The 17,236-nt window shown below is 40.1% G+C and overlaps 1 long non-coding RNA gene across 1 annotated transcript; it reads right to left on the bottom strand.

Annotated features, from left to right (window-relative positions):
• Window positions 1-3,311: 3,311 nt before the first annotated feature.
• Window positions 3,312-11,889, bottom strand: LOC127679140 (uncharacterized). Its single transcript, XR_007976693.1, has 3 exons — window positions 11,561-11,889; window positions 4,478-4,558; window positions 3,312-3,503 (listed from the first exon to the last, which is right to left on the bottom strand). It is a non-coding gene; the product is annotated as an uncharacterized LOC127679140 (long non-coding RNA).
• Between the last annotated feature and the right edge of the window lie 5,347 nt (window positions 11,890-17,236).

The following is a 17,236-nucleotide window of genomic DNA, read 5'->3' as shown; positions in this document are numbered from 1 at the left end:
AGCTAATCCCATTCCTTTGTACTCCTTTGATCACATGGTTGCTGTTAGCAATTACTTTGTTATTGTTTTTATTAAGTTCATGAGTTTTCTGGGAAAATGCAGGTCAGAGATTCAATACAACTGTGGTTTCCTCATACAGAGGCACCACTGACTCCCTTATCTAAAAGGAAACTGATGTTCTGAGAGTTTGTCTTTCTTTAAAATTCTCAGCAATTCAATCACAAAAGACAAAATCTTCCCCTTAATTCTGCTTCTTGAAAATGTTTGCAGTGGGCTGCACCCCTCACTTTCCATTTCTACCAAAACTAGAACAGAGAGAATAAAGCTACAATATGGAGAAGGACATCTAGGCCAACCAGCATGGTCACTGGTGAGTCATGCTTTTGCAGGTCCAGCCACTGAGCACTTTATTGTTCTATTTAGTGTCTCCTAAAGGCTAAGTAGTCTGTGGAGTGCTAGGACAGCGTAGGGGAGGAGCTAAGAAAGACAACTCTTCAGCTGTATGGGGCTTTGTGGTGCACAGTGAGGGTGACAGGGCCCCAGGAAACTGTGAAAAGGAGCACATTTCAGTTACCATGAGCTCTGTGAATTGGGTACTGGGTATTAAACTCAAGATCTTGCACATGCTAAGCCTGCATTCTACCACTGAGCTATACTGAAGCCTAAAATTATCACAAGTCCTGTGGAGACATTAAGCTAGATGGATGAGAAAACCTACGTGGGGCTGAGGGGAACTCCACATCATGAAGACAGGGAGGGTCACTGAGGTCTTGTCAGGACTGCAGATACAGAGGATGGGGGAGTGCCAGTGCTCTGAAGCATGGAGAAAGGCTTGGCCTCATGGGCAATTTAGGGTCCAAAGTCTTGGGTTATAAGACACATTGAAATGTCAAAGATCTAACCAGAGATCTTCTGTGGGTACACTGTAGAGAAGAGAGAGAGAGAGAGAGAGAGAGAGAGAGAGAGAGAGAGAGAGAGAGAGAGAGAGAGAATGAGGTCCCTGAGTGGTGGGCATAGGCCAGATTGTGCAAGATGAACGTGCCATTTCACTGATCTTGACTGAATATCAGGCATATTGGTGGCTTCCTGAAGGAGAGGTGGATTTTCTTTATTGATTTAGATGCTCAAGGCAGTGGCATTGACATTAAATGACCTTTGCATTCTGTCTCAGGGGTGACATCTGGGTAATGCTCAGTGGATAGGCACCCATGGACTTGTGTTGTAAAGCACTCATGGATGAGAGGTGCTAGGGAAGGAAACTGATGTAACCCTTAAGTCTAAGTACCCACCAAGCTCTGTCAGAGACTCCCCTGACTGTTTCTGCTTTCTGTCTGAACATTGGGTAAGAACCTTTTTTTATTTTTTATTTTTTGCATTTCTCCACTTATATCTCACTTGACTGTATCTTCCCACTTTGCAGGATAAATGTAAAGGTTAATTCTACATCTGTAACTTTGGGACAGGTTTCTTCCTGGCTGCCAACCCTTCTGATGATTCGTCTTGGCTGTTGTGTAATAGAGCGTCACTTCTTCCCTCTCTCTCTTTGAAACAGCCTATTTAAAGAAAGATGATTTGGCGTTAGAGTCAATAAAATCAGGTGCAAAGCAATTCCTCAGTGTGTTTTGTCCTCGGGAGATGGGCTGGGTAGCTGGGAGGCTATTTTTGCTGACAAATGTGTGCTTGTCAGCAGTGCAAGCCAGAAGATGCTCTCCTTGTGCATGTAGAATAGCCTGTGTGTTACATAAAAAAAATTTGCTTGTATGGTCTTTGTGGAAATCCTTCTCTTAGCCCTCCTAGAAGGGATGCAGGCCCTGCCCATCACAAGCTCTTCTTATTTATAAGATTCTCAGCTTTCTGAGACTCATGTTCCTCAACCGTGAGCAGATCAGAAGTGACAGAGAGTCCCTCCATCTTTGTGACCTCCCTCCCTGATGTCACGTCATCTTCATCATTTCCTGTCCTCTATCAGTCACTTGTATCTGACATTATGGTCTTGACAGAGACACATGCTCTAGAGATGAACCATCTAGGTCGCAGTCTTGGTTTGTGTTTGGTTTGTTGTGCAGATTCAGACAGCTCATCTTGTGTGCCTTAGCTGTGTTACTGTTGCTACATACTTGCCCTTTTTGCTACTTTCCTCTGAGAATCCAAGATCGGGTAGCCACACTGGTTTGATTTCCACAGAGCACCTGTCTGGTACTGGAAGAAAACTAGAGGGGTAGGGGAGCAAGCATGAGCAGAGGGGACAGAGCAGGAAGGGTGACCTCAATTTGCAGCAACCCTCTTCAGAAGTGCTTAATTCAGCCCCTGAGAGAAGTCTATACCCTGAAGGTCCCAACACTATGATACAAACACCTCCCATTAGGCCTCCATACTCAACAGGCAAAATCTTGATATGGATGTTGGAGGATAAAAACCGTGCTAAAACAATAGCAAAGTTCATCTTTGAAAATACAGGAAGACTGCTGGTATTTGTGAAGTCAGGAGGTCTTTGATTCATGCTCTTGTGAGTGCCTTGGAATGGAACAATAATAATAAATTGGCATGAGTTAAATTGTGTTTAGGGAACCCCATGATATAAGCATGCCTTCCGAACCTTCTTTTACAGCAGAATATTAGCACATTAGGAGGAGCTGCTGAAGAAGTCTTAAGTTGGAAAGATGTTGTGTCACAAAGCTACAAATGTACAACACTTTAAAGCTGTTGGATAATATCAGGTGAAATATATATACAAAGCTATCCCCACATCAGTACAGAAACAAGGATGGTAGAGAAAGGAACAGACACTAACATACCAACTTTAGTTACTTGTCATGGGAGTTTTGGACAGCAGAGATATCCTGGTGGCTATTTCCTATGAAGCTTATACTACACACTCAGTGGGACAATATAATCTGAAGGGTCCTACCACATGAAGAAATATCTGAAAGCACGATATTTTAATTTGGAATTTTACACCAATTTTACTTCCTATACAATAAGTTGCCTTCATTCTATCATATTAAAAAGAAACTCACTCTAACAATTAACTATTATTTTTAACTACTGATCTGAATAAGTAGAAATCTGAGCACAAGTGCATCTGTTCTCTGTTGCTGATGAATGACGTCACCTGATTTAACCTTCCAACTTTAGAATCATCAAGCTGAGCAGGTATTCACAGGCTCTGCTGTACATCGCTGTAAAAAAAGAAAAATTCAGAAAATATGAGCCATGGGTATGTAGACATGAGCTAAGAGAGAAACAGCGCTTTCACATATTTCCAGTAAAACTGACTATAAAAGGAAAATCCATTTTTATTTTATGGCTCTTCACCTCCTTTCTAGTGACTGTGTTCGAGGTGATACAAATACAAATGTGAGGAATGGAGCTGAGCTTCATTAAGATTCTTCGAATGCAGTGTGTCCTGGGCAGCGCATCCTCCTGCCTGCTTTCCTGGAGGCGGGACTCATACCCTCTGCGGTGCAGCACTAGTAGGATGTGTTTCTTCTAGGCTGTCAGTCCTGAAATAGTAAATGAATCACAGTGGGGGTGATATGTGGAAGTAGACAGCCTGAAGACGCTGGATGTAAAGATAGCTCTGTAGGAAAGGGAGGAGGACCAGCAACCTGGACTGTGTTACAGCATCCATCTTGTGTACAGTGGGCATGTGTCCCAGCTTTCTTTAGAAAATATGGGCCATTTAAATGTAACTGGAATCATCTCCCTTGTCCTGCTTCCTCCCTCCTCTCTCTCTCTCTCTCTCTCTCTCTCTCTCTCTCTCTCTCTCTCTCTCTCTCTGTGTGTGTGTGTGTGTGTGTGTGTGTGTGTGTGTGTAACTAAGAACACAAATGGACAGAGAGGGAATTCATACCTGAGGGGCTACTGGCAATTGATAACTGTTGTAGGAGAGACAACTTTCTCAAGGATGTGGACCCTGAGAGGCTGTCTATGTTCCCATAGATAATTCTATATTCATGCATAGCCAAGGTATGGTATATGAACTCAGTGGGTTTTTTTAATCAATTAAGTTATTAACTTTATATCCTGATTGAAGCTTCCCTTCACTTCTCTTCTACTCCCTCTCAACTCCCCTCCCCCTCATACACCTGTTCTCCTCACAATAGGGGAGGCCTCCCATGAATATCAAACAGCCTTGGAATATCAAGTTGCAGTAAAACAAGGTGCATCTTCTCTTGAGGCTAGATGAGGCATCCCAGCTAGGGGAAAGGGATGCAAAGGCAGGCAATGTAGACAACTCCTGCTCCCACTTTAGGAGTCCCAGATGAAGACCCAGCTGCACACTTGTTTCCTATGTGCGGAGGGCCTAGGTCTATCCCATGCAGGCTCTCTGATCTGCGGTTCACTCTCTATGAGGCCCTATGGGCGCAGGTTTGTTGGTTCTGTAGGTTTTCTGTGGTGTCCTCAAACCCTCTTGCTCCTTTAATCCTTCCTCCCTGCTCTTGCTCTTGCACAGGATTCCCCAAGTTCCACTTACTGGTTGGCTCTGGGTCTCTGCATCAATTTCCATCAGTTCCTGGGTGAAGCCTCTCTGATGACAGTAATGTTAGACTCCTGTCTGTACGTATAGCAGAATGTCATTAATGATGTTAGCCGAGGATCCCCTCTCATGGCCTGGTTCTCAAGCTGGGCCACTCATTAGTTAGTCCTTCTCTCAAATTCTGTGCCATCTTTCACCCGGGCACAACTTGTAGGCAGCACCAATTGTGAGTTTAAGGTTTTGTGACTAGGCAGGTTACCCAATCCCTTTGTTAGATCTCTTGCCAGGTTATAGGAGATGGCTGGTTTAAGTTCCATATCTCGCATTCCTAGGAGTCTCAGCTATGATCACCCCAATAGATTCCTGGGAGTTTCCTCTTCCTAGGTTTCTAACAAGGTTTCCCCTCACTCCATCCTTCTCCCACCTCATCCTTCCTGCTCCTATCCCCACCACCTCCCTCACTCAGCCTCCTTCTTCAGTCCATTCCTGATGTCTAATCTATTTCCCTGTCTCAGTGAGATTCAAGTGTTCCCCCTTGGGCCTTCGTTGTTACTATGTTTCTTTGGCTCTGTGTTTTGTGGTGTGGTTGTCCTATACATTATCACGAATATCCACTTGTAAGTGAGTACATACCATTTTTGTCTTTCTGGTTCTGGGTTAACTCCCTCAGGATAATCTTTTCTAGTTCCATCCATTTGCTTGCAAAATTCATGATGTCCTTGTTTTTAATGACTGAGCAATACTCCATTGAGTAGACATATCAATGGTTTCTTTGTCCATTCTTCATTTGACATCCAGGTTGTTTCTTTCTAGTTTCTGGCTATTACAAATAAAGCTGCTGTGAACATACTTGAGTAAGTGTCCTTGTGGTATAGTGGAGCTTCTTTTGGTTATAAGCCCAGGAGTTGTATAGTTGGCTCTTGAATTAGATCTATTCCTAATTTTCTGAGAAACTGCCAAATTGATTTTCAAAGTAGATTGTATAAATTTTCACTCCCACCAGCAATGAAGGAGTGCTCCCCTTGCTCCACATCTTTGTCAGTTTGAGTTTTTGATCTTAGCCATTCTGACTGGTGTATAATGGGGAATCTCAGAATTGTTTTTTCAAAGATATATTTATTTTATGTATATGAGTACACTGTAACTGTCTTCAAACACACCAGAAGAGGGCATTGGATCCCATTATAGATGGTTGTGAGTCACCATGTAGTTGCTGGGAATTGAACTCAGGACCTCTGGAAAAATAGTCAGTGTTCTTAACTACTCTCCAGCCCTCAGAATGGTTTTGATTCGTATTTCTCTTAAAACTAATAATGTTGAACATTTCTTTAAGTGCTTTTTGACTATTAGAGATCCCTCTATGAGAATTCTCTGTTTAGCTCTGTATCCCATTTTTAAACTGGGTTGTTTTGTTTGTTGGTATCTAATTTCTTGAGTTCTTTTGGATATTAGCCTTCTGACAGATGGTGAAAATCTTTCCCACTTTGCTTTTTTGTCTTTTTCATAGTGTCTTTTGCCTTATATAAGCTTTTCAGCTTCATGAGATTCCATTTATTAGTTGTTAATCTTAGTGTTTGAACTGATGGTATTCTGTTCGGAAGTTGTCTCCTGTGCCAATTCATTCAAGGATCTTCCCTACTTTCTCCTCTATATTTAGTTTATCTGATTTTATGTTGAGGGTTTTGATCCACATGGACTTTGGTTTTGTGCAGGGAATCTATTTGCATTCTTCTGTATGGCGACATCTAGTTAGACCAGCACCATTTGTTGGAGATGTTTTCTTTTTTTCACTGTATAGTTTTGAATTCCTTGTCAAAACTCAAGTGTCCATGGGTGTGTGAATTTACTTCTGGATCTTCAATTTTATTCCATTGATCAACCTGTTTGTTTTTATGCCAGGACCATTCAGTTAATAATAATAATAATAGTTATAATTATTGTTTAATAATAATAGTTATTATAATTATATAATAATAGTTATTATTATTATTATTATTATTATTATTATTATTGCGCTGTGATTTAACTTGAAATCAGGGTGGTGATTCCTCCAGAAGTTCTTTCATATTACATGACAGTTTAGCTATAGTTTCATTGTTATTGTTTTCCCATATGAAATTGAATTTTGTTCTTTCAAGGTCTGAAAAGAATTGTGTTGGAATTTGGATGAGATGTATGTTGAATTTCTAGATCGGTTTTGGTACGATGGTCATTTTTCTTGTTAATCCTACTATTCCTTGAGTGTGGGAGATCTTTCCATTATCTGATAGCTTTTCTTCAATTTCTTTCTTCAGAGACTTGAAGTTCTTGTCAAACAGGTCTTTCACTTGTTTGATTAGAGTTATAGTGAAATAAAGAAATTAGAGGAACAACACTCTTCACAATAGCCAAAATAATATAAACTATCTTGGTGTGGCTTAGTGTGTTTTAAAGGAGTACTCAAAAGGGGGATGGTGGTTGGGAGAAGGAATGAATAGAACAAAAGACGATGGGGAAGTAGATTTAATCAAAAGTCATTAATAATATGAAAAAAATTCAAATAATTAAGAAGAAACTTTAAAAAGACAAGTTGCTAGAGATAGGTAGCAATACTGATTCTGATAATTTCTTAACTCCTAAACTTTTATTTTTTTCATGTTTTTTTATTTTCTATATTCTTTGTTTACATTCCAAATGATTTCCCCTTTCCTGGTTCCCCCCTTCCCATAAGCCCATAAGTTTTTTTTAAGCTGGAATTTATTTATTTTTAAAATTTTCTATATTCTTTGTTTATATTCCAAATGATTTCCCCTTTCACGGTTCTTCCCTCCCCATAAGTTCCCTCCCTCTTCCCTCCGCCCATTCCCCAATCACCCCCTCCCATTTCTCTGTCCTGGTACCCGTGCTATAATGCTACATCAAGCCTTTCCAGGACCAGGGCCCTCTCCTTTCTTCTTGGGAATCATTTGATATGTTAATTGTGTCTTGAATATTCAGAGCTTCTGGGCTAATTAATATCCACTTATCGGTGACTGCATTCCATGTGTATTCTTTTGTGATTGAGTTATCTCACTTAGGATGATATTTTCCATTTCAAACCATTTGCCTAAAAATTTCATGAATTCATTGTTTTTAATTGCTGAGTAGTATTCCATTGTGTAAATATACCACATTTTCTGTATCCATTCCTCCATTGAGGGACATCTGGGTTCTTTCCAGCTTCTGGCTATTATAAATAAGGCTGCTATGAACATAGTGGAGCATGTATCCTTATTACATGCTGGGGAATCCTCTGGGTATATGCCCAGGAGTGGTATAGCGGGGTCCTCTGGAAGGATCATACCCAGTTTTCTGAGGAACTGCCAGACTGATTTCCAGAGTGGTTGTACCATCTTGCAATCCCACCAGCAGTGGAGGAGTATTCCTTTTTCTCCACATCCTTGGCAACACTTGCTGTCTCCTGAGTTTTTAATCTTAACCATTCTGACTGGCATGAAGTGAAATCTCAGGGTTGTTTTGATTTGCATTTCCCTAATGATTAATGATGTTGAACATTTCTTAAGGTGCTTCTTAGCCATTCAAAATTAATCATGTGAAAATTCTTTGTTTAGCTCTGTACCCCATTTTTTAATAGGGTTATTTGGTTCTCTGGAGTCTACCTTCTTGAGTTCTTTGTATATATTGGATATTAGCCCTCTGTCGGATGTATTGTTGGTGAAGATCTTTTCCCAATTTGTTGGTTGCTCTTTTGTCCTTTTGACAGTGTCCTTTGCCTTACAGAAACTTTGTAATTTTATGAGGTCCCATTTGTCAATTCTTGATCTTAGGGCATAAGTTATTGGTGTTCTGTTCAGAAACTACAAATCATAGATTAAATGTGGCACAATCCTTAAAATTCTAGTGTTCAGGAGGCTGAGTCAGGGGAATCATGAGTTTGAGGCTAATCTGAACTACAGAGATTCAGGTTTGTTTGATTTTTTTAAAGCATAGATGGAGGAGAGGAACAAAGGGAGGAAGAGGAACAAAGGGAGGAAGAGGAGGAAGAGGAGGAAGAGGAGGATGAAGAGGAAGAGGGGAAGAGCAAACCTGACGGAGGGAGAAAGGGAAGATGCTGATTCTCTGGGCCCTTGAGAAGATCTTCCTATTCTCAAAATCAAGAATGATTATAGATTTTGTGTAAGAAACAATTCAGTTTTTCTAGAAATGTTTCTTAATAAATCATAAGGGTATGGGATACATAAGGAGAAATGTATAAGATTTATATGTACATGTTGGAGGGGGCCTTCCATGGGTGTGAGTGTATGGGTGCAGATGCCTGTGAAGTCCACAAGAGGATGTGTCAATCTCCTAAAGCTAAGGTTACCCACAGTTGTGAGCTGGAGCTGAACATGGCTGCTCTGTAAGAACAGCAAGTGCTCTTGAGCACTGAGTGGTGTCTCAAGACCTGTGAAGAGAATTTTTAAAAGAAAACAAAAGAAAAACAACATATGGCTTGAATTTGGAAAAGACTATTTTTCTTATAGCATAACATTATTATTATGAATAATTAATTCTGCCTAAAGTAATGCATGTACTTAATGTGATTTTCTTGGAATGTACTAATAACAGACTCAGAGTTTTAAAACTATTCTTTGAAAATTTTAATTGTATATAGAATTCATTCTTGTCATACCCAGCACACAACCTTCTCTATCTCTCTTTTTCCTCTGAGCATTCTCTATTTATGTCCCCAGGCCCATTTCTCAGATGGACCATTTGGTTTTTAACTTTTTTTTTCATTTGTTTATATGTTCGGGATAGTAATCCTCTGTCAAGTGTCCATGTTTGGCAAAGACTGTCTCCTGCTCTGCGAGCTCCCCTTTGCCTCATTGATTGCTTCTTTAGTTGTGTAGAAGCTTCTTAGTTTTGAAGTCCCACTTGTAAATTGTTGGCTTTAATTCTTGGGTAATTGGTGTCCTGTTAAGAAAGCCCTTTTCTACACTGGTGTGGGGCATTGCCTCTGTTTTCTTCTAGCAGTTTCAGGTTTCAGGTTTAGGTCTTTGATGGCTTTTGGGTTAGTTTTGATGAAAGGTAATAGATATTGGTCTAATTTTATTCTTTTCCATGTAGAATCCAGCTTCCCAGCACTGTTTGTTGAAGACGCTTTCTTTTCGCCAGCATTTGTTTTCCACATCTTTGTAAAATATTAAGTGTCTAAATTTACATGTGGCTCACGCTTGGGTCTTTGATTTTGTTCTGCTGGGATACATGTCCATTTTTGTACTAGTACTGTATTGTTTTTATTACTATGACTCTGCCATACATCTTAAGATCTGGAATTGCAATCCCTCCAATACTTTTTTTGTTTGTTTAGGAGTTTTTTCTTTTGTAGTTTCATATGAATTTTAGCATAGTTTTTTCTGTTTCTGTGAAGAATGAGATGTGGATTTTGATTGGGATTGCATTGAATATGGAAATAGTTTTTGGTAAAATGTATGTTTTACCCTAACTGTGCAATACTGGCACATATAACTTGGCAGTAACCAACAGCTCTCTAATTAGACTTAAGACCCTCTCAACAAAAGAGATATTCTGCCTTGGACTGGAATCTCAGTACAATGAAGTCATGGTTAGTGGCTGAGAACCTACACCCTCCAATTTATGAAACCATTATACCCCCAAACAAAAATGTATAGACATTTGTCCTTATACCCACAGAAAAGTGAAGTCTTGACCTCTTGTTAAGGAGCCCATTACAGAAAATGACTACCAATCAAGATGCAGAGTTGTGCATACATTTACAAAATATAGCTGTACCTAAGGCTCATGGAACATTATAGAAGAGGGAACAGAAAGATTGCAAGGGCCAGAGGATCAGGGAGTTTGCTGTGAGCTTGTGTCTCTTTGTAATGTGAGAAAGGCTACACCCATAAGGTCTCATCAACATGACTGTTTGTGAACTTACCAAAGATGACTACAGACTGTATCGAGAAAAGCCCAGGAAACTTCAACCCTACATAAAGAACCTCGGGAACTCAAGGAAAGCTGGGAGTGGGAGAGCTAGTTTCCTTCATAGAAGAGCATGGCAATTGGTTACCTAGTGCCAAAGGTTAGACCTGAATACATACTAACAAACAAGTGGCACTATGCAGACTAGTAAGGACATATTTAGGAACATATATGTACAAACACATACATACATACAATAGCAATGAAAAAAGAGGTCATGGATTTGATGGAGAGCATGGAAAGGGAGAACTGCTGTAATATTTTATTCTAAAAAACTAAAAAAAAATCATTGTAAAATAAGAAAAAGTTGAGAGCAACATCAGTGCAGAAGCTGAGTAGCAGTGACCTCGTGGAGGTTGGAGAGTCAGCTCTGAGCACACAAAGCTGACCTACAGGAAGCAAGTCCACATCACCAAGTGGCTGTATAGTTCTGCATGGCATGTAGCAGTGCAGGGACTGAACAGTTACGGGGGTGCTGTGGCGGGGGTTGGAACCAGCGTTTTCACTTTAGCATTAGAAGTTTACAGATCAACAAAGCAAGGAGACCTCAGTTGATCCATGTGGCTGTAAAGTTGGTAACATCACTGAACAGTTCTATTTGATGTGAAATTGGTACAAAATGAGCATGGTACATCTTATAACAAAAGCAACAGGTTGCTTTAAAAAAAAAACTATTAAAATATGTCAGAAAAGCCCAAGAACTGACTGAAAAGTGAATGTGGCAGTTTAAAGCCACAAAATAAATTGAGTAATAGGTTATAATAAAAATATTAAATAATATTCATAGTGTATACTGACATAAAACATGACTGAATAAATTGACAAGTCAGATATAAAAATCCAAATTTCTTGTGTGAAGGAATCCCAAATAAGTTATGTATAGTTTCTACTCCTAAGATATCTAAGGGGGTGTAACTCTCAGCTCCCTAAATGTGGACTGTCCCTTCCATTCAAACATTAGAGTGCAAAGAAAGGGATAGATGAGTTCCATTGTGCTGAGAAAGAAGATGGGAGAAGAGGAGAATAATAATTGGAGGAGGGCGTCTCAGGTGAGTGAGTTGAAGCTATAAGTTTGAATCCCAGTAACGCCCCCATGCCACAAGGGTTGATTACCTCTTTCTGGATTCCACAGCACTGTGAGATTCACTACGGCATCCCTTGAGTGTCTCCATACTCCATGCTATTTCACCTTGTGCTGAGACCCTCGCATGGAGCCCAGGCTAGTCTTAAGATTGCTACTTAGCCTAGGACAAATCTTGGACCCCTGAGCTGGATTACAGGCAGGCATCAGCATGCCCAGCCAAGGCTACTTTGATTCTAAAACCTGGAAACTTTAGTACAATCCCCATAGCAGATCAGGGGTGAGTTTCTCCTGGTGAGTGAGCACATTGAGTCACCTTTCATAATTCCCACATGCACTTCAGGCTATGGGTCAGAACTAGTCATCCTGTTCAAGCTGAAAGGATTGATCAAGTAGGCCTTTTCTTCCCCCGGCACACTCACACTCATATAGCTCTGATCTGCCAATCAGGAGTGATCTCATATTCCCTTTTATTTACATATTACAGACCCAGAGCTCTCTTCAGGCCTCCAAGACACTCCCCACACCCGCTGGGGAACATTTCCCATTTCTCTGCAATATCTGTGAGCTCAGTTAGCTGTAAAATTGAAGATTTATATTCTCTGCTGCTTTCCAGAGCTCCGTATCCAAATTTCTAATTTTCTACCTATTTTACCCGAATTTCCTGTGAGTACTCTACAGTCGTACATTTCAAACAAAGCCATCTTCTTCAGCAAATCTTTCTTCTTGTCCTTGATGCCCATCTCCTTTAAAGGGAGCACTCTCCAGAGCATCCAGATTGTGGCTGACATCCTCCTCACACTGACTCTGATCTGGTGTGACTAGAAACACCTCAAAGCAGCTGCTGCCTCTGTAGCTCGTTCATATTTACCTAAGTTTTTAAAACAAGTGTCATGCACTAGAAAGTATCCCTGGCTAATCTGACCTCCTCCAGGTTATCCTTTGCAAATCATCAAATGGATTTTTCATATACATGTGCACATACACACACGTGCACACACACACACAGAGAAAGAGAGAGCATTTTTGTCTCTGTACCTCTTCATAGCATGAATCTAATATTATAGGAAAAAGTAATCATAGACAATAGTAGCCTATTTTGCTTTGTTTTGTTTTACAGGAAAGTATTGGATTAAAAATTACCTGCCCTAGACACTATTTCTAAAATCTACTATGTCTTAGTATTAGATATGGATCATAAGTGGCAATATGCTTTATGCAGTGTGGCACCTAGCATTTACCATTTAACTCTTTATAGACATTGATATTTATGTTTAACTAATACATATACATGTAAACTATAGTGTATGTGACTATATGTGCATGCATATACATGCTTTATATATATATGTGTGTGTGTGTGTGTGTGTTTAGTTGTTTTTCTGCTGCTGTGATAAAACACCAGATCAAGGTAACTCATAGAAGGAAGAGTTTGTTTTGGTTTATGGTTCTAGAGATTTGAGTTCACCATGGAGGGGAAGCATGGGAGCAGAGGGCAGAATGGACAGAACAGAAAGCTAAGCACTGTAATCAAGTATAAGCTCAGAACTGAGAGCACAAACTGGAAAACGGCCAGGCTTTTTCCTCTCAAACCCCACCCCAGTGATAAACTTCCTCCAGCAGGGCAGACTTACTAAACCTTCCCAAACAGCTCTATCAACTGGGGACTAGGTATTCAGATATCTGAGCCTGCTGGAGACTCCAACTCTCCAACTCTCCCTCCCCTTCCACCCATCTCTCTCTCTCTCTCTCTCTCTCTCTCTCTCTCTCTCTCTCTCTCTCTCTCTCTCTTGCTCTCGCTCTCCCTCTCTCTCTCTCTGTCTCTGCCTCTGCCTCTCTCTTTCTCTGTCTCTCTGTCTCTGTCTCTCTGTCTCTGTCTCTCTGTCTCTGTCTCTCTCTCTCTCACACACACACAGAGGGAGGAATGGGGGAGGGGAGAGAGAGGGGGAGAGAGAGAGAGAGAGAGAGAGAGAGAGAGAGAGAGAGAGAGAGAAAGCATTTTTGTCTGTATGCCTCTTCACTGCATGAATCTACCAACATTTAAATTGCTTTGTACTGGTGAGAATTTAGACTGTTACCAACTTTTGGTGCTGTGAATAATGTAAAATTAAATAGTCCTATATATAGTTTTTTCTCAACATGGTGGTTGGGGGAAAGGTAAAATTATACTCATGTATAGAATAAAATTTTTAAAAATGAAACCATTGGATCAAATGATATTTATTTTTGATAAACACTGCCAAATCACTTTTTGTGAAATCGTTTCAATTTATTCATCCATAAATGTTATATTATGGCATCTTTCCCCTCATTTTTTACTGGGACAGTTTTACAATTTTAACTAATTTTAACGTTAGCATTCACAGTACACTGGCATCTCAGCACAGGATGTTCATGTTTATGTGTACTGTGCTTTGTCATAACATGCCCTGTGCTCCCCAACTCTGCATGCCAGTTACAAGTTTAGTTTTTTAAGTTTGCTGATTAGACTGATTGGCACATGAACTTACAGAGACTATGGAAGCACACAAGATTATGCTGGTTAAAACCAGACAAAATCTAGCACTGAGAAGTGTGTGCAGAGCCCTAGCCTTAAACAAGAGGCTACTTGCAATTGTCATGAAAGTGAAAAATCAGCTTTCTACAATGGAGTGTCGCTGGGTTTGTCAACCACACTGCAAGGCAGGTCCCATGCCTGGGAGCAATTGATCAACACAAAACAGACCTGTGGATTTTGTTGTTGTTGGTTTTGTCTTGGTGTTTCATCATTGATATTCTTTTATCCAGTTTGTCTGTTTTGATTTTTCATCTTTTGCTTTTTGTTATTTCTTTTCCTTTCTTTCATCTTTTTTTTTCTTTTTCAAGTCAGGGAAAGAACATGTAGTTGGTGAGTAAGCTTTGGAATAAGTTGGGAAGAAGAAAGTATATGATTAAAATAGAGTATATTAAAATTTTTTAAATAATTTAAAATTTGCCTATCAGATGAGTAAAAAAATTGCATTTGCATTTTGAGCAACATTTTTGACATTTCAAGTTTCATACACCTAAAATAACAATTATAGTTCCTCTGCTTCCTAGTGTCTGGAACCTGAGGATGACACACAATGTTTTCAGATGCACACAGGTCAGGTTCTTGAAAGGAGGGAGGAACATGAGGTCTGCCTCCAAGGACATCATCAAGGAAGGTCATCTCCAGCTCATCCACATGCAACACATGTGGAAAAGAAGACCTAGGAGTGTCCCAGACTCACACTGACCTAAGGAAAGGACTTAGCTTCAAGAAAGGCTATAATGCTAGAGTTGTGTGACAACACAGAGAAAGAATTCTGGGTTCTACAGTTATGGGTAGGTAGCCATCTTGGCTGAATGCTGGGATTCAAGGGCCCACAAAATGGGGATAAGTGTGGGCTGAAAAACTAGTCAAGTCTCAAATGAAACACCAGACAGAGACATGTGAGGGATTTATCATGAAAGAGAGACTTACAGTCTTCCTGACACCTGAGGTGACAGTGACACCTCAGGAGAATTAAATGATCAAAGTGATCTATACCCACATCACATCTGACTCTCCCCTGTGTTAGCAAGATGTTAAAACAAACCTTGGAGGGATAAAACAATTCCAGCAACAACTGAATTGTCTGCTAAGATGTTTCAAAGTGAAATGAATAACCAAAATGTTTCAGACCTTCAATAAGAAACTGTGTATAGGGTTCTGTGACCAATAAAAAGAATTGCCAAATAGACTGAACACCAGGAAAACATATCTCCTGACTAGGAGAAATAGAGCAGAAACTGAAGGAAAGGCCATTTAGAGACTGCCCCACATGGGGATCCATCCCATATACAGTTACCAAACCCAGACACTATTGTGGGTGTCAAAAAGTGCTTGCTGACAGAGCCTGATATAGCTGTCTCCTGAGAGGCTCTGCCAGTGCCTGCCAAATACAGAAGTGAATGCTCACAGCCAACCATTGGACTAAGCACAGGGTCCCCAGTGGAGGAGCTAGAGAAAGGACCCAAGGAGCTGAAGGGGTCTGCAGATCCATAGCAGGAACAGCAATATGAACCAACCAATAACTCCAGAGCTCCCAGGGACTAAACCACCAACCAAATAGTAATCATGGAAGGACACATGGCTCCAGTCGCATATATAACAGAGGATGGCCTTGTTGGATGTCAATGAGAGGAGAGGCCCTTGGTACTATGAACACCAGGAAAACATGTTACTTGACTAGGAGAAATAGAGTAGAGACTGAAGGAAAGGCTGGCTCATTGCCCGAGTGTAGGGGAATGTCAAGAAAGGGAAGCAGAAGTGGGTGGGTTAGTGGGGGGGGGGGAGGATAGGGGGTTTTCAGAGGGGAAACGAGGAAGAAGGGGGATAATGTTTGAAATCTAAATAAAAAAATATCTAACAAAAATAAAATAAGTCTGTACAAATGGAAATGTGGTAGTGCTGGTGCAGACAGCATTGTAAAGCACATCTATGTCCTTATTTGCTTACATCCTGATGAAGTTATTATGACTTGGAAATGCATGCAATGCACTCAACTTTCTGACCAGCTTAGCAACATCCAGCTCTGCAGAGCTCTGGCTATTTTCTCTTACTGTGGAAGCTGCCTGAGAGCTGTGCTTGTATCACTGGCGAGAAGGTTCTCTATGGCACATTACTCATCCAGGAAAGAGGCAAAATCAAAATTAGAAATACAGTTTCTGCTCCATGTGTCTTGCCTTTACTACAATAAAGAAAAACAACGAATTGAATCATTATAAACCAAGTACCATCTTTACATTAAATATAAGAGCAAACACTTGGGAAAGGCATGTTGTAAGCTTGGGGGTATGATAGTGTATCCATGAGCTTTTGCCTGAAGATGCTGAGAAATGCAGCTGAGTGGTTTGCCAAGGACAAAGTGCAAAGTTGGAAGCTGAGAAGCGAGAATCAGTAATTTAGAGAAGTGGGATTTTAGAAATAGGTCAGACATGACAGAGTCTGGCGTCAGACTCTAAGTGTGGGCTCTAACTGAAATCATGATTTGAGTGTGGAGCCTCACATTGGAGGCAGGGAAATTTGCCTCAAAGGGGAGAAAGGTATTTTTTTTCTGACACTTGTGTATAGATGACCTTTGGCAAACCCCATTCTCCACTTACAGTTGATCTGAGCAGTTTCTATGAAAATCATTGACTGGTTTCTACGCTCTTTTGGAGAGGCAAGAGTCATAGAGGGAGGGAAATGGGACATAATACATGAAAGCTAAGGATATTTTGGGAAATGCGTGGCATGGTACAAGGAGTCGGGGAGAAAAAAAAGGAAAGGAAAAAACAAACCAAATTTTCAAACAAAAATGGTTTGAAAATTCCATATAATGAAATATATATGTGCTAATAAAACATAATAATAAATAAAATTAATTCATTTTCACTATTTACAATGTATTTTAATGATGAATTTAGAGAAAGTTTATTTACTCCTCTTTTATTTCAAACTCATTAAATAGCATTATGTTATAATTTGCCTACCATATTTTTCCATATATAATATAAACTGAAAAATGTTCTGGATCTAAATATCTTTTTAAACAAAATTAGAGTCACGATATCAAGGGCTGTATATATGAAGAAATCTTCGGCTTGAATCCAAGCAAATTAATTGCTAACAACAACAATAGTGGCGTTAATAATAGTAGCCAAAAGAAAAAAGAGAATCCATA

The sequence above is a fragment of the Apodemus sylvaticus genome, chromosome 1 (assembly GCF_947179515.1).
Source record: "Apodemus sylvaticus chromosome 1, mApoSyl1.1, whole genome shotgun sequence".
Taxonomy (NCBI): domain Eukaryota; kingdom Metazoa; phylum Chordata; class Mammalia; order Rodentia; family Muridae; genus Apodemus; species Apodemus sylvaticus.
Note: the sequence above shows the minus strand (reverse complement) of the source record. Positions and strands in the feature narration are given on the sequence as shown.